The sequence below is a fragment of the Melanerpes formicivorus genome, unplaced genomic scaffold, assembly GCF_026170545.1.
Source record: "Melanerpes formicivorus ecotype bairdi unplaced genomic scaffold, bMelFor1.0.p_v2 SCAF_42, whole genome shotgun sequence".
NCBI lineage: Eukaryota > Metazoa > Chordata > Aves > Piciformes > Picidae > Melanerpes > Melanerpes formicivorus.
In genome coordinates, this window is record NW_027142394.1 from 5,613,706 (window position 1) to 5,639,727 (window position 26,022).

At 42.9% G+C, this 26,022-nt stretch overlaps 1 protein-coding gene across 4 annotated transcripts in view; it reads left to right on the forward strand.

The window, feature by feature from the left end:
• Positions 1 to 5,935: 5,935 nt before the first annotated feature.
• Positions 5,936 to 26,022, forward strand: part of SNTG1 (syntrophin gamma 1) — a 273,334-nt gene continuing 253,247 nt past the window's right edge. For 3 of the 4 annotated variants that reach the window (XM_068158802.1, XM_068158799.1, XM_068158804.1), the window contains exon 1: positions 5,936 to 6,409. The gene's annotated coding sequence lies outside the window, so the exon portion shown is untranslated. The remainder of the gene's footprint in view (positions 6,410 to 26,022) is intronic. The other variant, XM_068158800.1, reaches the window with a different exon arrangement.

Here is a 26,022-nt window from a genome sequence, read left to right on the forward strand (position 1 = left end):
CAACCCTGCTGATGGGACCAGCCATCAGTCCCTGTTGTACTGTGTTGTGGGTTTGCTTCCCTGTAGTTCTCTCATAACTATGCCCATACCTAGCTATGTACCTTGACGAACGGGACCTTGTGCTATGGGTTGTCTTCACAGTTTGACCTTGGATCTGACTTTGTCATTATGTCAGGCCAGTCCTCAGGGAGCCACCAAGCCTTGCAGCACCGTGACACCACCCAGGAAGGTGTACACCCTACAGAGCCCTCAGCAGCAATCTGCTCATAAGAGCTGTCCTGGAGCACCATTGAGGCAGAGGAGCCCCCAAGTGTGCTGCTTCCAAGGTATGGTTATATGAAGCTGTCCTAGTTATGTCATTTGCATCAGACTGAAGCAGAAAAAGAGCAGATGACATTAGGTTTTGTGGGACAACACTGGAAGGCTCACTTGGTGGGTAATATGTTTGTTGTGACCACAAGTAGTTTGTTTAATACAAAAATGCACATGCTTCTGAGCTGGAGTCAGTTTCTTCAAGAAACACCAGCAAAGGGTGCAGCTTCCATAGCCCAGATGGTTTTACCTAGAGGTAGGTGTAGGTCAAACCTCATGAAGCGTGGCAGAAGACTACCCAGATGTTACAGAGTAGTCAAACTAGGCCAGGTTGTTTCTTCTTCATGTGCACTGAGCATCAGCACACCATGTTCAGCATGCATACACCCATCATGTTCCTCACACCAAGAGACATCTACATCTTCTCTACAGATAGCATCAGGTGGAAAGGCTTGCCTTATTCATCCAATCCCCTCTATTTCATTGGCACCCTCAGAAGATGGCTTTTTTATCTCCTCTCCCTGGCTGGGAGCTATGAGTGTGAATAAATTATTGAGCCATCTGAAAGCATTTGCTGATTAAACAGCCATTACTTTTCATCTTCCCACAGGCAGACACTTGGGTGAGGTTGAAGATGCTGGGCAGACCATGTCCTAATCCCCATCTGTCAGGGATTATCTGTAACGGATGTAATTTTATACCTAGGCCTTAATACCTCTTTGCAGAGTGCTTTCAACTCTGGGGCAAAACTGTGACGTCTATTCCATCCATAAACATTGTCTGAAGTATACACTGATGACCTTTGATGCCAGGAACAGAGCAATCATTTCATAAACTCTGTCTGTATCCCCATCTATTTCAAAATGCTTTAGTCAATTAAATTATTTGCAGATCAGAACTCACATTTGAATTCCACTGAGTCATCTTTTAACTACCCTTTGAAAGAAACAACCTGTGATGGTAACAGAAAGAAATTCTTTCAAATCCTTACCCATCTTTTCATCTTTTCAGTTTTCCTATGGAGACTTCTGAATGACAGAGTGGAAGTCAGCTATTTTCAAATGCTGCTTGTCTTTTATCTGTTATTTGGCTCCCAAAGGGAAAAACCAGTTTGAACTATGCAATGTGTAAAATTGATTTTTAAATGCTCAGAGGGCAATTTTATCTTCTGCTGGTGAAGAACTAGGGCAATTGTGCTAATACAAAGATTGAGAATAATACAGGGGGAAAAAATGATTATTTTCTTAGATCCTACTGCCTATAGCCTATGATTTGTTACTTGCCCTTTCTAATTTGGGGTAATTGATTTACATAAATTAATTCCTAAGCCAGATAACACAGGTAATTTCCCTGAAACTGGCTAAAATCCTTTGTTATGTTTACTCAAATTCTCTCCAAGGTTAAAAATATCCATTAGTGAGATGCAAACCAAGTTTAGGCCAGCATAAATATTAACAGTACTGAACATGATGTACAGGCTGTGTGTAAAATCTGGGATTAAGGAACGAATTTAAGACTAAAAACTTCACAGTTTGGCTTCTTTGAGATTCTCTGCTGTTTGGTTTCAATGTATGTGGGTTTAAATTCTCCCAGCTTTGAGGTGATTTGAAAGGCACAGAATTTCACAGTAAAATTCACATAGATTTACAGAATTATGCTAATATGTTGTTTAAATGTGAAAAGAGGGATTCTGATGTATAAGCTTACTCAGTCCCAGTCCGAGCAAACCACCATGCCTCTCTGTGTGTGTACACGAGTGTGAGTCTCAAATGGATTGATAAGACCTTTGAGAAACAAATCACAGAAGGAATGTCATGGAATATAGCTGCATCTTTTTTGGCCACCCACAGACCATAGAACACTATTTCAGTCTCCATCATTTCCCCAGTCAGATTTTCAGATTACAAAGCAGAGTGATAAATGACACATTGTTTTATGTAAGTGTGCCAGCAACTGGCAAATCAAGTTGGTTTCTGGGTGTTGGGGTTTTTTTTTTTGAAACTTAGCTTAGACTAATTGTGAAGGAAAAGAGGGAATATGTTCATAGGCTTTTCTGGACTTGGTTGTGTGGATCACTATCAGTCTGTGAATGGAAATTAAAACCAGTACAAAGTTATCAGAAATTGGGAATGTGCTTTCGTTTGTAACTCAGCACAGGGAGTACCAAGGTCCTTATAGATGACCTTGTGACACCTGTCCTTGAGAGACTTTACATTTGCTATTCTGATTGCTATCTTTACAAAAAATGCTAATGTCTTAAAGTTGATAAGGAATAAGGTTCCATCAAGGAAAGAATAGGTAATAGTGGAGAGCCCTAATGTGCTTCTAGAGGCGCCTGGATGTGCTGCAAGAGTGGAAAGCCCACTGTTGCACTGATGCTGGATAAAAAGGCTCTCCCCTCTGCTTCCCAAAGCATCTCTAACTCTTTCTTATATTGTCATCTTAACTGTCTACTGCTACTTGTAATTTCTTTCCCCATGCACTTTTTCAAAGCTTCAGCCTCTGCTTTTCATTTCCCAGCACTTTCCCAGTGAACCTTAAGTGTGACAGGCATACGCACCGGTGTTTGGCTGCCAAATGTCAGAATCGCTGTCCACAATCTAAGTGAACTACAACTAGAAAAACAGAGATTGGGTGCTGTAATAATTTTGCTAAGTGAAGACAAATGACCTCTTGCAGATAGATAGTCAATACAGCTTTACAAAGGATGTCACTTGCTTTCTTGTTGGGTGACATTCTTCCTTTCGTCCCCATCTTTTTTTTAAGCGCTGCCATTTCATCTTTGTGCTTAGTCTCTGTTTCTTCCATTTTTAACACTCTTCCACTGTCACTTTATCCTACTTGGTGACTTGCATGGTGCCAGCCTGGGGAAGCTGAAGAACCTACAACAGAAATCAACCCAGCACCAGCTTATTACATGAAATTTCTTAATTAGCATTGCCCACGCTACACAAAAACAATTCTGGCTCACACCCACTGCCTCTCAGTGTTGATTCATATTCTGACTACGTCTTGAGCTTACCTGAACTCTGATTTCTGTATATGTAAGAATCCTAGGTTGTGTTTGTGCTGCCTGAAGCAATAATGCAGCACAAAACTAACCTCGGTGTGTCTAAAACTGGCAATCACAGTTATTTCATACAACCACATGGCACCAGTTGGATAATGATGAAAAAGTACTGCACACTTTTTAGTTGAGTTAACCTTTAGTATAATCTTACCACTAATGAATTTTCTAACACACATATTCTAATAAATGTAGGAATAGTTTCAAAGATCCTGCAATTAGTTAATGATAACTTCTCCTTGTGGAAATTTAACTTCTAAAAAAAGGGAGACGGCATTCCTACACGTAGGGGGAACACAATATATACCAATTAATCTGTACTCAGTTGAAGAGTAGTATGTGAAGGTGGCTTCAGTACTGGAAGCAGATTGTCCCTTTCTGAACTGGAGTGTGGGATTTACTCTAGTCAGGGTAGTTAAAAGGCCATAAAAGTTTGTTTATTTCCACTTTGTTTATAAACTGGTCTCAAGATTGTCATCCTGAGTGTTGTTCTCGGCAGGGGATGAGAAAGAAGCGTTACAGTTCTGTTTTACTTCTATTTGACTTTGACTAGTTCATTACGTTTCACTTATTTCATATCTCAGACATATTGGAATCATCCTAGTCCTAATATAGGTATAGTTGTAGTAATTTTTCACTCCTGTCAGAAGAATGTCAGTTCAAACCATTCAGTCTTCCAGCGGAACCACAACAGGACAGGCATCTTGACTAGTGCTACTAAGAGATAATGGTTCAGCACCAGACTTCATAGTTAAATATTAGTTGGACTTGATCTTAATGGTCTTTTCCAGCCAAAATGATTCTATGATTCTATCAAGCACTGTTAACACCAATCAATATTAAGAAACAGGGAAAAATAAGGATCTGTATCTTTAGAGCAGAACTCAAGTACAAATCTGTGCAATTAGGCATGACATTTACCACTCCATATTCTTATGCATTTATCAGCTCATCACTTTTCAGAGCACCTCTACCATCTTTGCATGAAGCCATCTTTGAAAATCCTTATCCCTCGTAATGGCTCATTGCACCCTAGTGAAGTAAATATTTATAAAACGAATTCATAAGGAACAGAAAGACCTTTGTTTGCACCAGCTTGGTGGAAGAAAACCCCTTAAGCCGTAAGATACACGTGAAAATCACTTTGCATTACAAGAAGCCTAAGTGAATTGAGAGGAAAAGGGCTGGCAAAGAAGCTAAAGGAAAGTAAAGCTCAATCTCCTCTTACCCTTTTAATTTTGAGCCTCCGCTCTGACATCCTTAGCTTTACCACATTAACACATTTCCAGGAGCTCCAGCGGACGCGGCTGCGGCCACGGCTGCTCCTCCCACCCAAGTCTAGCTGGAGCCCCCCGACGAGCAGCTCTGCCCCAAAACGAGACCGTGGCTCTGCCGCGACAGCTTTGGGATCCGCAGCTACGCTGAGCGGCGGCCGAACCCGGCTCCGGGTGCCCGCCCCTGGGGAGCGGGATCCTGCGGGGCGGCTCCGTGGGCGGCTCTCCCCAAGCTCTCCCGTGCTCTGTGTTAATTCTCCGCGGAGACTGCGGGGGAGAAGGAGGCGGGTCGGTGCCTGGTGGCCCCCGACCCGAGGAGGGGGGCCGAGAGGAGGCTCCGGCTCCCCCCACAGCGGCCATCTCACACGAACCTGTGCGGACAGGCTTCTCGTATGTCTTTTATGTATATACATATATGTACATACACACACACACACACACACACACACGTATGGATGTGTGTGTATCTCGCTACCCGGTCACGATATGCACCCCCTTCAGCGCTGCCCGACGGGGAATGATCAGCAGCAAAGTGCCGAGTGCGAGAGGCACGGATGTGCGGAGGAGGAAAGGGACCATGCAGGGGCTTTAGAGGGGAGTATCCTTGCAGACTTGCCAAGTTTAATGCCCAATCTTTGCACGAGGCATCCCGGGAGAGTGGGGCTCACTGTACTCCGGTGAGGGACCGAGCGCCTGGGTTAGGGGCTGGGAGACGCGAGAACGGTCGTTGCCATCCTGGCGAGAAATGATAAAACCGGCACAAATTCCTGCCCAACAGGGGGGTCGATGTATGTTCTCTCTGGCGAACTGTCGGTCTAGACCCACTCACGCAGCCGGGAGAAACGGCAGCCGCGGAAACTCGCAACGGAGGCTCACTGAGGCAGGAGAGCGGGCTGGACAACTTTCCCGTCTGGGCATGGGGGTGCGCCGGCAGCCGCAGCTGCACAGCACCGGGCAAGGCTCCGCGGGCTGCAAGCTAACCGGCTGCCCGGTCGGCAGGCAGCATCAGCGACGCCGGTGCTTGGAGTGCTGTCCCAGCACACCGACGGTCTCCGGCTGCCGCGGCGGGACAAGCTTTGACAAACCCAGCTACGTTCCCCCGGGAGGCGGCCCCCGGAGCGGCGCTCCGCCTAAGCGCTTGCTCGCCCCACTCCGCCACGGGGGCCGGCCCGGGGGAGGGCTGCGCGTCACTGGTTCTGGTGGCGCTGGCAGCGGGGCGGCGTTACGGAGCGCCCCGGGAATCAGCGGACGGGGTGCGGGGGGGTGTCCCGGGCGGGGCCGGCATCGCCGCGGCTGGCTGCGGCCGCGGTGGCGGCGCCGCGCCGCCTCACCTCCCCTCGCCTTGCCTGGCCGCTCTCCGCCGCGGAGGGGCGGCGCTGCCTCTCCGCACTCCCCCTCCCGGCGCCCCCGCTCCGACTCCGAGAAGGGCGCGGGGAGCCCCCCACGATCCCCCTCGGCGCGGCGGCGGAGTTTGAGCCGGCGGCGGCTCGGGTGCGATGCCGTGTTAGCCGGCGGCCCGCCCCCCGAGGTAGCGCCGGCGGAAAGGGGTGCGAGTTGCCGAGGCTGTGTCTTGGCACCATGGGTACCGGGCTGGGGGTCTCGGCGGGTGGGCTCCCTGCGCGTTCCGGCTGAGCCCAGGGATGTGCCGGCGCCCTGTGGAAATAATCTGGGAATAGCGCGGAGCGGTCCGAGGAGGACGAGCGGCACAGCGATTCACCAGCTGCGAGGAGGTCGCCCGGTGGTGCTGTACAGGCAAGTGAGTGCTGCTTTTCTCCTGCCTTTTCGCTGCGTTACCTTCGTCTCCAGTGACTTTTTTTTTTTTTTTTTTAAAGCTGTTACTCATCCGCTCCCGGTTTTCAGCGGCGGGTTTCAGGCGTTTGGGTGCGGGGGGGTTTGTGGCCGGGGTTGCCGGGGAGCTCTGCTCCAACTCTGCCGGAGTCCGCCGCGGGCATCCCACCGGTGCGGCGCTCCGCTGTGGCAGCCCGGCAGAAGGCTCCGTGTCCCGGTGCTCCCACTGCTGCAGCTGTACGAGGTGATGCCTTCTTACAGGCGTTAATGTAAAATGCTTTTGCCTTTGTGCTGAGCTGTAACTACATAGTGGGAGTCTCTTAATTGCTTTCCATCAGTGCTTCTCGTTAGAGAGAGGCAGGGTGCGTGTTAAGCATTCCAGACCCACGTAAGATGGTGAACCCAGAGTTTTGGTTTTTTTTTTAACTTTATTGTGCCTTACCTGGTGATTTTCTTTTGAGATGTTGTGAGGATATGGTTTGCCCAGCCTTGTTTGTTTGCTTACTTTTAGCCTGTAGATATTTATTGCTGTACTTGACATTGTTAGGAGACAAAAAGTTGGCTGTAATTTATTTCAATATACGGAGCACAGGTTGCAGGCAGGGGACTAATTCTGCTTTTGGAGGAGCTCCACTTCAAAGGAGGAGGCCCATGGGGCTCTAATCTCTTGCTAAAAACTCAGAGCAGAGCTGTCACACTGCAAAGACTGAATTCTCCTGTTCACCTTTCAGCACTGATAATGTATAAGCTAAGCAGCCTGCCTTCCCCTATCTATGAAACACCTGTCTCTGAAACGCAGGGGATAGAGATGTGAATTCTGGGCAGGTTTGGGAGAAGATAGAACTTCAGACAGTGTTTAATTAAGTTTGCTCTTATTGATTTCCTTGGTGTCTTCTATGTGCCTGAAAGCTACAATCTTTTACAGTGACCTTGATGTACGTTCTGTTCTAACATGAGAGCACCACAGAATAAAACCATTTACACAGATTTATTGCTAAGCTCTGACGTTTTACTAAGAGCTCAGTCCCAGTTAATGTGGTAGTTTCAGCAGGGGCACTGGGCATGGTAAATGTGTAGGAAATAACTTGGGGAAATAACTTGATGAAAGTGTAAGTTGCCATGTTGGAAGCATATGCTCCTGCTGAAATGCCACTGCATGAAATACTTGTTGAGTTTGGAATATTTCATTTTCTAATCAGTGAGATCTGTGATCTGAGGGGGTGTGTGTGAGGCAATCTCACAGCTTCCCAGGTTAATGTGCTTTGATTTGTCAGCAGCTAGAGATCTCTTTTTGCTCTGAAATAAACATTTGTGCATAGACACAGTATTGACCTAATAAGATTAAAAAGATGTTTGGATGTCAGTATGGTGAGCCTGTAACTAAGTCGGGTTTATAGCAGAAAGATAAAGTGAGCCTTTCCTGTGATGGTGGATGGAGATCACTGTGGGTAAACTGGCTGAGGGGACTGACGTTTGCTTCAGTGCAGTTTTTTGGGGAACGTTCATGTGCTTCACATTTCTGATTCCCTGAAGACAGTATGAAACGCAAGTTAAGTGACGCTAGACAGTGGGATGCAGACCTATCCGTTACTCAAAACACTCAGCTGCTTCTGTGCTATGTAAAAAAGTACAGGGTTTAGCAAAGTGGTTTTACTCTAGTAGTTCCTTCCTCCGTTGCAGAGTGGCAGGCTTTCACTAGGCATGTGCAGTGGAGATCATAAAACACTGAAGCATGCACTGATCTGGAATTCATTTGGGCTATATATTATATTTGAGGTTTCCACAATTAGCGTCAGTAGCTGCTTATACCTGGTGGTATAAATAAATAGGATTTAAAAATTGTATCAGCTTTGTCACTTCCAATGGATGTTACAGAGCCCTTTTCTTCCTTTCCTTTTTAGTCCTTCAGACTAATCTAATGCTATACTCACTCTTTGCCCGGGGAAGAAGAAAACATAATTTAATGATGTATCATTTGGCTTTTGCAGTACCTTGTCCCATAGCTATGAGATAATCTAATGAAGATCCCCATCACTGAATTAAAGAACATGGTGCTCTAGACTTGCACGTACAGATAGGTTTTCACTCTGTTATGTGGCTGAAGAACAGTTTTCACAGGCTCTGATAGAAAAACCCCAAACTAAAACAAAACACCTGAAACACATTTCTTTCTCTGTTTGAAGGCACAACCTGAAGTCTTTAAGGATATAATTAAAACCACCAACTTCTAAGATACTAATCAAGCTCCTTTATCTTCACACATTTTCTTTTATTTTCACATTGTTTTCTTCTCTTTTGCTTGGTGCTTGCCTTAGACTTCAAAAAGTCTTTTAAAATGTGTGTAGTTCTTAGTTTTAGAAATTCAGGAGTGGCCAGCATACTGTCAGGCCAATCTAGTGTCCTCTTTTAATGTTCTATGTCCCAGTTTGCTGATATGTTTTGAATTGGAGATTTCCAAAGCATACTTTTTTCCCCCCCAGCTTTATAGCATGCCCTTTTGTTTTACTACTAGGCAAATTTCATTAATGGGGAAGAGGTTGACTGGATTCAGAAATTTCAGGGCAAGCTCAAAGATTACATTTCTTTCTTCATTTATTTTCTTTTTCATGTTTGCTCAGACATGCTGTTTGGCTTGCAAGGTATAACTTTCATGAACTGACAGAAAGACCTATGAGGAAAATTAAACATGCCAACAGTTAAGCCTGGCTTTTCTAAGTCAGCCTAACTCATTTGAGTGTGTCATTTGTATTTATTCATCTTAAATATTTAAGACAAGCAAACAAGCAGCAGCTATAGTCTTATCTCAGTTCTTCCCTCTGAAGTGATCATGAAGTACCATTTCTTCAAGCTTGTAATTTAACACTGGTCCTTGTGCCTGAGCTGCTAGGAAAACTGTGATACTGTCAGTCTGTCTTACTGGTAGTTGTGGCCAGGTCTGCTTGCGTGCAATGTTGAAAAGGGAAAGGCTTGTAGTGAATGTAAGAAATGTCAGATGGGTTTAATGTGTAGTCTTTCTTGGCCATTCTCATGCCCGCGTTTTCTGTTCAGGATTCTAGGGAGAGGACTGAATGTGGGTGGGTTGAATCCAAATGTTAGTCTGCTGCATCAGTGTGTACCTCTGGCAGTATGCTGTGACCTTGGCTCAGCATAGTTACCTTTTGTATTTGCCCTGAGTTTTACTTACGGTAACTGTAAGAGTCAGAAAGCCTTACTGTCATCGTGGCCAAGCTAAATATTCTGCATTCCTCTTGCAGATCAGAGGAAGGGCAGAGAGCATACAGTAAAAAACCCAAAAGATGGAAGCTCTAATCAACAGCAGGAAACGCAGAGGAGACACAGCCAGTGAGGTTGATGTGTATATCCAGTTATCCAAGGGAGAAAATATCTTGAGAGACAGAGTAAATAGGTGATGTGTCTATTCCTTATGGAGATGAAGAACTACATGATACAGAAACAAAGATTTTTCCCACTGCCCACTTTGGACGTGGCTGTCACTGTCATTTGGAATGTGGAGCTTTATCTTAGCTCAAGTTTATCTTAGTTTATCTTAGCTCAAGTTGGCCAAAGAAAGTGGAACACTTAGTGGTGTGATGAGTCTGGAGGTGCAGGAGCCAAGGGCAGGGTTGTTTCCTGGGAACTTGCTCTCTTCAGTTTATTAAAGTAATGAGTAGGGAGAAACTCATCCAGAAAGTGTTTGGGATGAGATTAATTTCATGACACGTTCTCCAGCTTACTTTGGGAAGTGTTGGACAAACCCCTGAAAATTATTCATTGTGATACTGATGAGAGAGTAACAGTAGAATTGACTTAAGGATGCGTCATTGTCCTAAGAGATGGGGCTGGGGTTTTGCACATGAGGCAAAAAGCATGGTTAAATGATGCTGCTGGAGAAGGTTTGCTGTGCCACTCAGGTATTCAGAATGACTTCAGTGATAAGGCATGGACAGTTTGATGAGGGTTGTCTTCCACAGTCAAAAGTAGGAGGTCTCCCATGCCAGGAGCTGCATGAAGCTGTGCAGTCTTAGCCTGAGGGTGGAAGTGGATGTTCCTGGAGTGGAACAAGCCCTGGAGCAGAGTGAGAGTCCACACTGGTGCTCACTGAAATTCCCCTGTGAGATGTGGCTGAGGCAAAGGCACTGCTGTTTTACTGTGTTAATACTGGCACCGACACAGAGTCTGGGAAGGCACTCAGGGCTTCAGAGATGCCGTGAGAGGGATCGATTGTCGGCTGAACTGATTATTCTGCAGCTAGTTATCATCTAGCATCTCAAGAGTGTTGGATTTCATTTTTTAATTTTTTTTTCCCCTTTGAAGCATTTGTTACTTGCTGCTAGACTTGGATGTTCCTTCCCTGCTCGGGTGAGATTTTGGGTTCAAAGGTGTGCTTTTAAAGCTGATGACATCAAGCACTTCTGAAGCATTCATTGCTTGGAGCTTCTGCGATAATTTTATCAGGAGACTAGCAGTTTATTAATTGGATTACTCTAAAGTTTGGATTTATTATATGTCTTCTTCAGTCTCAATGTATTTTATCAAACAGTGGGCAGAGTACTGGCTTTATTGCTAAAGATGTTAGAAGTAACTCTCTCACTAAATTTTATGTTGCTGTTGGTCAAAGTATTTCAATTGTCTTATACTTACCTATAAGCAAAGGCTGTTCAAGTAAAGCAAAACTCCTGCCTTTCCCCCCTTCACCTAGTTTACTGAATTGATATAAAAGAATATGGTTATCTGTAAAGAAGTAAGAATGGAGATGCTGTTGATGACAGAAATTTTTCTTCCTCCTTCTGTCAAAAGCTAAAGGGGAACTTGAAATGGTCCAATACAGATGACAGAATCTGATGAGCGACAGTAATCCTATTCTCTGATTCTTTCTTGGTGTAAAGGTTATTTGGCTACTTGAGTTCAACAGGTATAGCACTAAGTTCTTGGAAGTATTTTCCCAGCTTGGTATTCCTATGTAGCACAGTTTAATATTTATCATAATACACAGCATTGATCCAACCTTGGTGATTCTTAAGTACAGAATTGTTTCTGAAATTCTTTTTGTGAAATGCTTTGCTGTTTTAAAATGTATCTTCATTCAGAAATAGGTGAGAGAGCTTTTTCTAGTCTCTCCACATGGCAAAATGTTGTGATTGACTATTTTAGCAGTTGTGAGTAATGAACTGTACGTTTCAGCCTCTGCAACACAAATGGACATTGATTTTCTCTGGCTCACTTTTGACCCGTAAAGAAGTAAAGCAATTAGAATTATGTTTGTAGGAGAACTCTCTCCTCTCTCTCCCCTGTAATTTTCTAGATATTATAAGCAGCCTTTGAGAACTGATCCACATTAATGTGATCAGTTTTTCATGTGAAAACGAAGGGCAAAATCTTAGTCACCACAGATGTCATGCAGTTCTGGGTTTGATCACACACAGCTGTCTGCCTGCATCCTTTACCCCTTGGTATCGCAGCTGTATGTCCTGAATGCAACAGAATTCACACATGGTTCTTTATACAACTGTTTTAATCAGTTATTGAATAACAAACATTTCTGTGGCAGTGTAAGAGTTTGGTGCATTCAGAGCAGTTGTCATGTAACAAAACACACACTGATGCAAGCGCAGAGCTCTTCACTGAAGACAGATTGTGAGTGAAAATCAGCAGCAGACCTGTGTCTCTGTGGCTTCACATTTGGAATGCTTTCATTCCCATCCTGTGGGTTATGTGGGTTTGATTTTTATGAAACAGCTTTATGAGCACAGAATGCAATATACAACAGAAAGTAGTATTTTCAGAACTGGCATTAGGCTTTAATAAGACAGAGGAATGGATGTAAAAGCAAACTGGGGTTAGGACTCCGAGGAGCTGGAGCAGTTAGCACGTTATGAATGGGGAATGATTGGCCACTGCCAGGGGTGCAGTTAGTGGCAAGGCTCCCTGTCCGCAAACTAAGCAACTCTGCTAATGTAAGTGCAAAAATAGCTGCTCTGTTGCTTTCTCAGCTGAAGGAAAAACTTCTCAGTCAAATGCAGTGACATCCGTGAAGGAATTTTACCTGAGGAAGCCTGCAATATCTGTGCCAGACACTTCCAGGCAAAGGGTGTAGAAAACTCGTGACAACATCTGATGACTATTAGCTGTCATTTTTTTTGTCTCTCTGAGATCAGGAAGGGCTTCTGATAAATGTGTTTCAGATAAGTGACTGCACAAGCAGAGAATTTTTTCCTCTATGTTCTTAAAGATAGCTAATTTTTAAACATCTGTAGTAATGGTTCATCATATGCTGCTTTATACAAGTTCCTGTCTCTTACTACCTCTTTTTTATCCTCTTCATAATGGTACTGCAATGTTTTTCTAAAAATGAAAATCTCAATTGCCATCCCAGTCATTCTTTTACCCATATAGTACATATAGTACGGTTTGCATCCTGTTGAGTCCAAAGGAGGGCCACAAAGATGATCCAAGCACTGGAGTATCTCTGCTATGAGGATAGGCTAAGGGAGCTGGGGTTGTTCAGCTTGGAGGAGACACCAGGGGTCCTTATAGCTGCCTTCCAGTACCTGAAGGGATCCTACAGGAGGGCTGGAGAGGGAATTTTCATAAGAGTGTCTGGAGATAGGACAAGAGGGAATAGTTTTAATCTGAGGGAGAGTAGCATTAGACTGGATTTTAGGAAGGCAGGAAGGAAGTTCTTCAGGAGGAGGATGGGGAGACTCTGGAGTAGGTTGCCCTGGGGGGTTGTGGATGCCTCCTCCCTGGAAGTCTACGCGGTCAGGCTGGATGAGGTCTTGAGCAGTTGAGTCTAGTTGAGAGGCATCCCTGCTCATAGGTTCTCCCTTTTTGCTCTGCCCTGCATGTATGTACCTGCATCTGTGGCTTAGGATAAATGCTGTAATAAATTTGGCCTCATGCACACACGTGTTCTTATAACAGGCTTTACAGTGCTCAGAAGTCTGTGGAGGCTGAAGTGGAGTTACGGATCTCATTTCACAATTCCAATTTCCTTAGGAAAATTGTCTGAGCACCTTCCCTTCCAGCAAGTAGAGCTGAAAAAAATAGCTGGAACTACCTCTACAGGCAACTGTAAAAGTGTAAAATTAAAACAGTGAGCTTGCTAAATGCTAATTCCGCCTCAGAGAATGTAGATGAGGAGGCTGCTTTCATGGCTCAAGTGTCAATATTGCTCCAGTTACAATGCGATACACAAGATAAACTTACATTCTTCATTTTATGGCAGCAGAATTGCCTTTTCTGGATGGCAAGAAGTATTTTAGATCTTCCTGCATATAGACTCTCTCTGCAGGCATTTAAAGTGCTGGAAAAACCCAGCACAAAAGCTCACAAAAACCCATGCAGTACTTTGAAGTTTTGCAATTACAGCTAAGTGTCACTTTCTGCAGGTTTATGGCATGTAAATAGCTGGAGATGGAGCTGCAGGGAAAGCTAGTCCCTTATTTTTAAGAACACCCAAGCATCGTAGTAACCTGTGTTTAGGAGTGTATATAGTGTCCTGCTGTGTGTTCAAACCCTGTGCTTTTGCCTGGAACACCCATCTGTTTGTTCTTCAAAGCTTTTTGTTAGCTTAAAAAGAGAGTATAATTACATAAATACCATCTCTTATTTGAAAGATTTTTCTTATTTATTTATTTTTAACACCATCCATCTGAAATGCACTCTGGTATTTTGGAATTATGTCAACCCACCTGAAAACATGCCTTTAAGTACCGCAGCGTAATGCTAGATGTCAGGACTGTGGTCCCTTACACAAGCCAATCGTTTTCACAGTGATGGGGCACCTTGGGGATGCAGATAAAGGGCAGTGTTTGAGCTTTGAGTTTTTCAGCTGTGCAAAAAATCCAGTGTAGGGAGTGCACATGTGAGATGCCTTGGACTGGGATTAACTATATATCAGTAACACCTGTCTATGCAGCCTTTGATTTAGGATGAGGGTCCCTCAGGACATCTGCCAGTCAGATTTCCAGGGTGATATTTGAAACTCTGAAATAAAGGGAAGTAAAAATCAATACAAATGTAATTTATAAAAATAATTACTGTAGGCAGTGCAATATGCAACCATATGCTGGTTTGGGGAACTGATACAACCAGGTTCTTCTTCCTAAGCATTCAGAGAGGCCTAGACATGGTATACTGATTATTGCTACTTCATGGATCCATAGAATGGTTTAGGTTGGAAGCAACCTTAAAGGTTATCTAGTTCCACCCCCCCTGGCAGGGATACCTTCTGCTAGCCCACATTGCTCAAGGTGTTGCTGCTCATAATCAGAAAGCTCCTCAGTCCTGTCCTGCTGGAAAGGAGACACACTGTGTTGCTCTTTGTGTAGAGAACTGGTTCTTAGGATAATCCTCATGGCACTTGTACTGCTGATTACCCTGGAAGCCTGGATGTGCTTGCTTGGAACAAGAGTGCAGGTGTTTTGTAAGAGCGTGACAGGCATGATGTGTGACTGAATTAGTTCTTTCTTCCTTGACCACAGAGAGGATGTTCTTCTACCTTGAGTTCAGTTTTCATCAGTCTGGGAAGCCTTTGATTTACTGAAATATGCCAGGCACCTTCCCAAGTGTGAAATGATTTATATGACGGTCCTTTCCCTGTGAATAACTGCCTGGTGTCTGGGGCCTTGCTGGAGTGCTCCTGGTAAATGAAGATAGAAGATTAATATTGAAGATTTCTGGGGTGGCACCCTTTTTACTTACAAAAATCAGACCTAATAGTGCTGTGATGGATCAGTGAACGTGCTGCAGATAGTTGCTTGTGGCAAAAACCCAAAAATCTTTGGGGGAAGTGCTGTGCCTCACAGAGCTTGGGCTCTTTCTTCTCACAACCACATGATGTTTCTCCCTGTCTCCCATCTTGCACGTTGTCACCTATCAGGTCTTTAGCAACTGCATTTGCAGTCAGTCAGCACCAGGAAGGCCATGCATTGAGTTCTTTTGGGCCATGTTTTGGGGCAGTAGCTTACAGGAGAGCAGGTAATTAGCCATGCACTGAGTTCTTTGCTTCACCTTTTTGGGCAGTAGCCTACAGGAGAGCAGGTAATTAGTCATGGTTATTTATGAGATTCATAGTGCTGAGACTTTTTGATGGAAACCAGTAGGCTCTTCAGTGTAATAATGATACAGTGATATAAAAGTGTGGAATTCCAAGAAGAAATGGTAAATGGGGAGCATTTCTTTGTTGTTCCTGCATACAGCAGCAAGTGTAGATGGCTCCTCTTTAAGGCACAAGATGCCATCATAATAGAAGTAACTGTGACCTGAGTTACAAAGGCTGTTGTTAATTCATCTATAACAGCTGAGGTACATCGTTCATTTCTGGTTACACATACATAGAAATACAGAGAGAATATATTTCCCTTAAGTTACCATAAGGTTTAATTTTGTTTTTCAGCCAACTTTTCCCTGAGGGAATGAACAGCTCATTTTAATATTTCTGAGGATGTTCCTTAGTTAGAGCTTCATATTTATGGTTTCCCCTTCACAGTGTTTCTGTTCTGTCCTTTGCAGGCTCATCATATGGCAGTATGTATTTCCAACATATATGTGTTTGCAATAGATAAATGTCTCTGTGTGTGTTAAATATGATACACTAAGGGCATGTCAGCCCTCATAGCCCTGAAATTTGTAAATCTATAAGAATAACCCATTTTTGATGGTGACAAGGGCTGTGTTACATGGTTGGATATCAGTGTGCATGTCAATCTTTTACACCTACATGAAACACACAACAGCCTGTGCATGTACAGGGATTGAGCCTCTTTCAGGTAATCTTTCTTACACCCTCCTCAAATCTATTCAGAATCACAGGTGAGGATCGTCCTCCTGGCCTGTTAAATCTTCTCTTTATATGCCTCTGCTGCTTCCTCTTTCCTTGCATCAAGCTGAAGCTCTCTGTGTTTTCAAGGGTTTTACTTAGTAAAGCCAAGCATTAGGTGCTGTATTTAGCAGCTCACTGAGATTTTTTATTCTTACCACTGGTTCAGCACTGAATTTCTTCTTCTGGTCTTTTGAACTTCCATGGTATGTACTTTTCTATTCCATATGAATGTAAAAATACTCTACTTGAAAATCTGCTTTTATAATACTGAGTGGCAAACTTCTACTAGGCTACTTGCAGATGCTTTCCATCTGGAAATGATTTCAAGCTTAAACAAGAAGGGTTTTTTGGTGCTTCATTTTAAACAGTTCCTATGAGTAGTTTTATATAATTCAGTGAGATCTTAAAGATTAATTTTTGATCAACTGAAATTGTCACCTTTTGTTCATTTTTGTCTTGCAAATCCAATAGTCTACTTAACATGTCTACTGTTGTGTATTAAAACATCCTGCCACAGAGCAGGAAAATAATGTTTCTTGTTTCAATAACTGTGCTTGACTAATTTAAAACTATTTAATATAGATTTATTCAGTGAAATCACAGATGCTTGATGTGAATGTCTTTGGACATCTGCCTTTAGGCAGTACATACCAGATGAGGGCAGATTACCTGGAAATTTACTTTTAGCTTGATGAAACATCCCTCTTTTGTTTGTGGCTGAGTCTTCAGCATTTAATGGTGGTTAGTGTGAGATCCCTTGGATTTAAACCAATTTCCATTTGCTCAGTAACAGAAAATTCAATGTGCTGATGTCAAGAGTTAAGTTTAAAACTCCAGAAGAGAATTTAAGAGCAAACAGCTTTGATAAGTGTAATTAGACATACCAGTTTGAATGTGCAGTGAACTAAAAAAATAGGAATAAGTGAAGAGAAATTTTACTGTTGAATCAAGACTGTGATGATATAAAGTGTGTGGGGGGACCCAGAAATAAGTTGTGGATCGTGGTGTGTGTTGCGATGGCTCCTGCCCGAGTCCCCATCACACTCAGGAAATGTTGGGGTGGGCAATGAGCAGTCAAGTGGGCAGTGTTGAATGGCCACATTGCTGACCTGGCCTCCTCCCTTTGAAACAGATCTTGGTCTTTTTCTTACACTGCATATTCTTTTCCTCACAGTTTATAAACAAAAAAATGACGTAGCAAATGAGCGTAGTGCTGGAGGAAGGACTGTGAGTGGTTGAGGTGCCTTAATTGGATGGGTTTTGTGGGCTGATAAGAAGCTGTGTGAACAAGCCATAGTTAAACTGGTCTGCTTGGATTTTATTTTTCTTTCAGCTTTTCTGGTTGGTGGAATTTTACTGCAAGCTTTCCTGTGTAATAATTTTTGTTACTGAAGTTTAAGGCTATTTCCAAACTGTAATCTTCCATTTAAACCTACTTAACTGCAGCTTGGCTGACTGCTGAGTAGAGCAGGGTCTCAATAGTGAACTGGAATTTCTGCATGGAATTTACTCTGGCATTACCACACAGACTTGAGCAAGTTGCATGAATTTCTTTTGACTCCTTTATCCCATTTAGCTTGAATTCATCCTCCATGGACACACTGATTAGTACATTGAGACTTTGTTAATGAGTGGTTACATAAAGGTTTATTTCCAGTAGTTAGAGATTGTGGAGGCAAAGAGTGTGTTAGATATTGATTTACATGCAATTTTGGGTTCTCAGAGTATTTTGTGTGATCTAGTAGCAAATCTCTGTATACTTGAAATCAGTGCTTTCTCTGAAGTGTTATTACCTTTTAGGAGAACATTATGCAAACCTGTTACAGAAGCATTTAAAATGGATTTGTCTAGATCTACTCTTGACATAAATTAAATTTGATATGAAGTCACATTTGCTTCTTTTCCAGTCTCTGGAGGGTTTGGGATATACATACAAGCACTCGAAGGAGCCTCTCTGTGTGCATTTTGTCTGTGAATAGAGCCACAACTGCTAAATAAATGCATTCTTTTTCTGCTACAGCCCTGGAAGAATCAGACTCCTATTTAGAGAGCTAGAAATTCTCAAAGTAGATTTAAATTTGTTTGCAGCTAAAATAACAGCTGAACATATGGGACAGGAACCTGTGCTTCTGGGTACAATGCAGCAGTTCTGACTTAAAAAAAATTCCTTTTCCCTATATTAAGATTTAGTTTCTAAATTACTGTGATTCTAATCTGGATATGGGTTTGATGTAATGCTACATTATTCTTGTTCCAGGAAAGAACTAAGATAAAACTCAAATTATAAGAGGAATTTGAATGAAAGTGGAGAGATAGCCTAAGATGAAGCCAGTCAAAACAAGTGCTAAGCGTTAGCAGTTGCTCTGACAGTGTTTCTAGCTGGCTTCAGCCTTGCTGTAGCCAGATTTATAATGGCACAGATCTGTCTTTAGCATGGGCCAACACATTGACTTCCAGATCAAAATACTTACCAAATAGTCATGTTCTGGCAAGACCTCTAACATATCATGCATATAGAATGGATGACAACAGTGTGTAAGTAGCATGGCAGTAACAGTGTGATTGAGTTGTCCCCTTTAAAAGGAGAGAGAAGAACTGTCCCATGGAGGTCCCCTCTCTCCTGCAGCACCTTGTTGTCAGTGGCTCATTCTGCAGGGTGGATCAGCGAGCAGGTGTATTAGTTGCTGGTGTGAGACATTAAACCGCTTACAACTTCTGCTTTGCTGTCGTTGCACACAATATGTCCTCATTAGCAAAGATTTCTAGTGCCATTGCCTTCCTCTTCCACAGCTGTCTTGTTATCATAAGGTAACAACTGTAGCTGATATTCAGATTTCCTCACCATTAGGGCCCTGCTTTGCTTAATAGGAAGTTATTGTTTCAATACAGTGTTCTGGCATAGCACTGGGATTATGCAGTGCTTTCACTTTAAATTGGATAATCTAGTCTGGTCTTGCATGTATTACATTTATGTAAATAGCTCTGTGGTCCCACCACTGTAGGACCTGGGCTCCTCCACAGCAGTTAATAATTCTGCAAGCAGTGCTTGCATTTGTCTTTACTTATTTTGAAGCGATAGGTTATCTGTCAAGAATAAAAGCTCACATCCCTGGTGGTTGTGTTGTCTGCCAGTGGGATTAATTGTTTTATCCAGCTGTGTGTTTGCACACAACCCTTAGGAACTTTTACTGCCAGTAACTCTCCCTCCATGACCCATTTTGCTGCAATTGAGTATGGGGAAGAGACTGCAAACTCATAAAGTCTTTTGGAGGTGTTCAGACATGCAGTTATTTATCACCCATTCACCCTTGGGTGGGGATATACATGCAGCAGAGTAACACAAACTTTATTATCTTTTAGGCAATCACATGAAAAAATGATGCCAACTGTGCCAGCATGTCCTTTGGTTTTCTGTCACTTGTTGCTCTCTGGATGTTTTGCATACTGTGTTGTATTTCACAGTGCATTTATGGAGAATGTATTGTGAGTCCTAGTTAAAGTTTATTGTGGCCAAATTTGTGATCACGATCCAAATGAGGAATGCAGTTTATTAACATAGTTGGGGATGTGAGACCTAGGATTCCATTAATTTGTCTGAGTGTTTTTTAAATTATGGCTGGGGGACTGTGAAATTTACTTCAGTGTACCACAAATGGGCTAAGAGAAGCTGTGATCAGTGGCAGTAGGCAATTTGCAAAGAAACTGTATGGATGAAAGGCTAAAAAGCTTCTGCCATATAATTCTGGGCTCAGGAGCTCACCGTTACCCAATAGCAAAGATTAAAGCAGTTCACAGCTTAGAAGCTGTAAACCAAAACCTGCCCAACCAAGGCACAGGGGAGCCCTAAAACCTGATGAAAATGCACGAGGATAAACTTCCAGAACCCCTATTTGCATTTAAATATTTATTACTATTTTATCTTTGTATTTCCCTCTAATGTTTGTCTCTCCTCCATGCCAGCTTTCCAGCCTTTGAAAGAACAGTAAACAGCTCTCTCACAGAAAGCTTAAGTCCCTTCATTCTCTTTCCTTCCTGTGGCAGTGACAGAGAGGATTATCTAGTGAAATATTTCTGCTTGGTGATTGGAAATACAAATTCTTCTTTATTTTAGTTTTACTGGGTGGATTATTGGGGTTTTGTTTTGGTTGTGGCTAAGACACTGCAATGAACTTCAGCCAAATTCCAAAGTTTATTGAGTGCTCCTGCACTTTGGGGGAGAAGTTGTTCCTGGAGTTACTCAGATCCTCCAGTATCCATGCAGAACCCTTGAAAATTAAATGTAGCATTCAGACTTGCATTTTCCAGCTGCCTTAAAGTACTTCTGCAAGTGAGGGGAAAACATCTCGCTGCTAGCAAAATTGGCACAACCTGTGAATTGGCTTTGTGTTTTCTGTTGGTATCTCTTCAAATGAAAGGTGTAAAATGGTCTTGTCTAGCTGAGGGTATTTTCTGTAAAAAGATTCAAGTTTCAGAATGCTAAATTCTTGTAAAATTTTACTGCTGGCAAAATGTCAGTGCGTGCATGCTGTGGGAAACTGAGAGCCCTGTGCTGCATTGGGCTTGGGAAACTGAAAAACATTTGTTCGCAGGTGGTTTTGGAAGCGCAAAACCGAGTGTGTCGGTGTTGTACTTACTTCAAAGGCTTTTCACAAACCCTCTGTGAGGAAAACACCCAAATATATCTTACCTGTCAGGGTGTGGGAAGAGGATTGTTTTCAGATAGCTTTAGAAGACTATAGGGAAGATTTGCTTTTGCTTGAGTTAGAGAAAGCTATGTTTTGTCTTTGACTGTGAGAGTAATGAAAACACCTTGTAACTGAAGGAGACAAGCTGGGCAGAGTTTGGTTGGATGTGTTAAAGTATTGTTTTGTTATTTTGACCTATTGTATGCCTTAATTACACATATGCCAGTAGAAAATGACCAATTGAGATGTGACACATGTGCCTGCTGATAGACGATATAACTTTGCTGTATAACATAATAAAGGTCTTTGCCTGCTTACATCTGGTCCTGAAAGCATCAGCTGAGGCAAATCCAACATCTACCCAACATCTATAAAACGTCTATAAAATAGCTATACTTTTACATCAGGGTAAAACCCCAAACTAACTATGGAAAAGATGTAATCTACCTTGGTTATTGGAGTGCTGTGTGAGTGCTGGATACAAATCTGCAGCAGGTGAGGAATGTGGTCACGTGCACATTTTTCCTGCACTGATGCTGCTAATCTTAAAGTTCTTTCCTAACAAACAACAGGATCAGTGCACAGAAAATCTTGTAAGTACATCCATGTAATTAAAGAAGAAAAATCCTATTATTTTTTTTTTAGCAGAAAGGCATTTTTTTAATGTGCAGTACTAAAACACACTGTGGATTCACATTCCTTTTATATCTTCACATATGACCAACCTGTTTTGCTGAATATATTCTTTCTTAGATTTTTCACCCTTTTCTGGCCACTCTGTGCTTTACACTGAACTAGAAGAGGTAATAATTTACCTGGTGGTGTCAGCCAAGTGAATGAGAATCATAGAATCAATAAGGTTGGAAAAGACATCAGAGATCAAGTCCAACCTGTCATCCAACACCATCTAACCAACTAAACCAAGGCACCAAGTGCCTCATCCAGTCTCTTCCTAAACACCTCCAGTCATGGTGACTCCACCACCTCCCTGGGCAGCACATTCCAGTGACCAATTGACCAATTGACCAATTTCTGTGAAGAACTACTTCCTAATGTCCAGCCTAAACTTCCCCTGGCACAGCTTGAGACTGTGTCCTCTTGTTCTGGTGCTGGATGCCTGGGAGAAGAGACCAACCCCCACCTGTCTACAGCCTCCCTTCAGGTAGTTGTAGAGAGCAATAAGGTCTCCCCTGAGCCTCCTCTTTTCCAGGCTAAACACCCCCAGCTCCCTTCGCCTTTCCTCACAGGGCTTGTGCCCAAACTGTTGGTTTGTGAAGTCACTTTCATTTACTAAAGATCTGGTAACAAGTCAGACCAAGGTTGTGTTACAGATGAAAATAGTGAGGTGTGTCTTACAAATTTGTAGCTCAAACAAGTTAAACTAAGTTCATTGGGTCTGAAGCCAAGAGCATTGCTACAGGGGATGCATAATGTGCTGTGATATTATTTCCAGTGAGCTTTATGAATAAAAGGGTAGAACATGTTAACCATGATGCTGATGGCTGGGCCTAAATTGATTTATAACTGCATTAACTGTAGTAGCAGGTTTGCCCTTTTTATTTGCAATTATTAGGAAATAATTTTCTTTGAACAGAAAACAAAGCAGATTATTGCAAAGGAAGCATGTAATGAAGAGTCTTTTGTGGGTGTGAGTAATTGTCTTCTTAGAAAATAGATTTGTTCAGTGCAATCTAGCCTAGGGTGTAACTCGAAATGCAAACACAAAGCTGAGCGATGGTGACACTGGTCATTAAAAAAAAAAGAATAAATCTGCTGAAACAAAGTAAGGTTGATTAAAAAAACCCCCACAACCCTTCTGTTTCTTTCCCTGAAGGAATTTCCAAGCATCCTCCTTAGCAGTTCTAGAGCATTGATTAATACAGAAAACAGAAGTAAGGGTTCCCATCTGCTTGGATCTAGTGAGGTCACACCTTGAATACTGGGTTCAGTTTTGGGCCCCTCACTACGACAAAGACATTGAAGTTCTGGACCATGTCCAGAGAAGGCCAGTAAAGCTGGTGAAGGGTCTGGAGAGCAAGTCCTATGAGAAGTGACAGAGGGAACTGGATACTTTTAGCCTGGAAAAGAGGCAACTGAAAGGGGAGACTCTCTTCCTGAAAGGAGGCTGTAGGGAGGTGCGGGTTGGTCTTTTCTCCCAGGTATCAAGCAATAGGAGATGAGGAAATGTCTTCCAAGTTGTGTCAGGGGAGGTTTGGGTTGAATATTAAGAATAATTTCTTCCCCAAAAAGGTTGTCAATCCCTGCAACAGGCTGCCTAGGGAAGTGGTTGTGTCACCACCTCTGAAGGTTGTTAGAAGCTGTGTAGGTGTGGTGCTGAGGGACATGGTTTGGTTGTGACCTGGTAGTCCTGGGTTAATGGCTGGGCTCGATTATCTCAAAGCTGTATTCCAACCAAAGTAAGTCTATGATTCTTCCCTCCTGCACACAGTGGGAAGGAAACCATCCTGTGAAAGTTTCCAGGACTCTGTGCCAGCTGTGACCCTGCTGGCTCAAGTGCAGTGTGGAAAGCATCAGGGCACATAGCTGGTCCCACCTTTTCTGCTGTCTGCCCAGCTTCTTTCCTTCCCAAGGTGGCTCTGTGTAAGGGCTGACTCCTGCATAAGTTTGTGTGATTGCACAGGAGTATAAATCAGTTGGGGATGTGTGGCCTTTCCTCACAGCAAGCTAATACCATCCATAACTCAAAATGAACAGTTCCTTTCTTGCGCTTTTATCTTACTCTCCAGATTTTCTGGTTATACTGTAAGTGGTCCTTTCAAAACCTCTTGCCAACCTGACTAAAACAAAGATGATAAATTGTCTGACATCTCCTTGTGTACTGTATGACATTCTGTTCTTCTAAATAATTTAGTAGCAGAGAAATTGAAATGAAAGCATGACTCTGGCTTCTTCAAAGCGTTCATCTTGACAATTTATGGGCTTTCACAAAATATTTATCTTGTGTCCAAGAACAAAAAATGAGGCAAGACAGATTTGATATTGCATCAGTGGCTTCGTGTCACTTTTGCATGTTTCTCAGTAAAAAGAGATTTGAATCCCATCTAATCAAAGTTGAATCAGCTCAGATGAAATGATAAGAAGCCTTCAGTTCTGAAGACAGCATCAAAGAGTTGGAGTGCTGAGTAGGTGAGGGAGGTTACCCCTGAAGCTGCCTGGATACTCAGTATGATGCAAAGGCTACATTTCATGTTTGTCCCTGGTATTTCAGTGTCTCAATTAGAACTCCCTGGAGCCCATTTATGAGGTCTTAGGAGTCTTTATCAGTTGCCTTGAACATTTTCAGGGTTATTTTGGTTTCAGCAAAGCAGTGTAAAATGAGCAAGTTGTGATTTCCTTGAAAGATAGTGTTGGGCTATTTCTGTGCTGCAAATAGAGGTTCACCTTCTGCTGGTGGACAGAAGCAAGTTGTTCTGCTAACCAACTTTGGATTACTCTGTCTTTTATGTGTGATGCACATCATTAACAGTTGCCATTTTTGATCTGTTTGTTTATTCTTTTTTAGTTGTTTTTTTTTCTTGCCAGTCAAAATGAATTGTCAGTCTGTAATTTGACTTCACCAAAAGCAGGAGCTTGCTTTTGGAAGCACTGCATTCCCTGCTTTTACAGTTAAAGGTAACAAAATGGAAGCTGATTCTGGATGTAACTGACACCTGCTGAAATATGTGTTTTCTGATTGTATTCATTAAGCTGATGCAAAGTGCTGTTAGCAGTAACTGTTGAGGCACATGCTGAATGACTCTTAAGCTGCTTTGTGTCTACATGAGACTGTCTGTGCAGGAATTAACTTTAGACTTAAGACAGGTTTTAAAGTAGTTCAACCTTGGTGTGAGGTTGGTCATTATTTACAGCTGCTTTGCTTTGGGGAGTATTCATTTATGCCCTAGCTAAGAGCATCATTTGTTGCCTTTCAAGGGTGGCGTCATGCTGTATGCTGGTGGCAAGGAGACTTCACTTCAGCTGGTCAGCCTGTGCCAAAATGCATTCTTTCCTCTGTATTAGCTAGTGAGTGAATGAATGAGTTAAATAAGATAACACCTCATAGCTTTATCCTGGAAAATCCTCTGAAATTCCATCATCTGATTAACATCATGGGTTGTCTGATTGTTGCCAATAAGCTCTACAGGAAATTGTTGAACTAGGGCACCAAATTGTGTTTGTTAAGAGGGGATGATCTTGGTTCAGGAAGTGTTCAGAAGTTACTTCAGTATTTTCTTCTGAATATTGGAGCTAATCAGTTTGATTTGTCATGCTGTATTAATTTCAGACCCTCCAAAAGGGAGATCAATGCCCAGGTTTAGTTGTAGGAGTTTAACATCATTATTGAAGCAGGCTGCAGAGAGAATCAGAAGTAAAAATCTGTATGGGATGGATTGGTAATTGTGTCTATCTTAGCATTCCATTCTTCAATGAGGAGGAATGAATGAAGCTGGAGGCAGGGAGATTCAGGCTGGATGTGAGGAGGAAGCTCTTCCCCATGAGAGTGGTGAAGCCCTGGAATGGGTTGTCCAGGGAGGTGGTTGGGGCTCCGTCCCTGGACGTGTTTAAGACCAGGCTGGATGAGGCTCTGGGCAGCCTGATCTAGTGTGGGGTGTCCCTGCCCATGGCAGGGGGGTTGGAACTAGATGATCCTTGTGGTCCTTTCCAACCCTGACTGATACTATGATACTAAGAGTCCTGTGGAGGGTCTGATCCAGGCTAGGTGAGCTGCTCTGGCAGAGATCAGCAAGGAGGAGGACTGAACCCCCAGGAGGTGGCATCTAAATGTGTGTCCAAAGCATTGAGGGAGGAGAACTGGATTTTTGTGATTAATTGATCAATTTAATAGTTAATCTGTTTCAGCTCCCTCCACTCTAAATTACTGACAGGTCCCTTTAATTACCTCACACAAGTAGTAATTAGTTTGCTTCAGTGACAGTTCCTGAGGTATTTACTGCATGTGGCTATATTGGCAAGTCAGGCAAATTAAAATTCTGGATGCTCCATTTTGCTGTGGTGTGGCTGGGTTTGTAAGTTTGGCCTGTGCTTTCTCTTTTAAATACATTTCTGTACTTA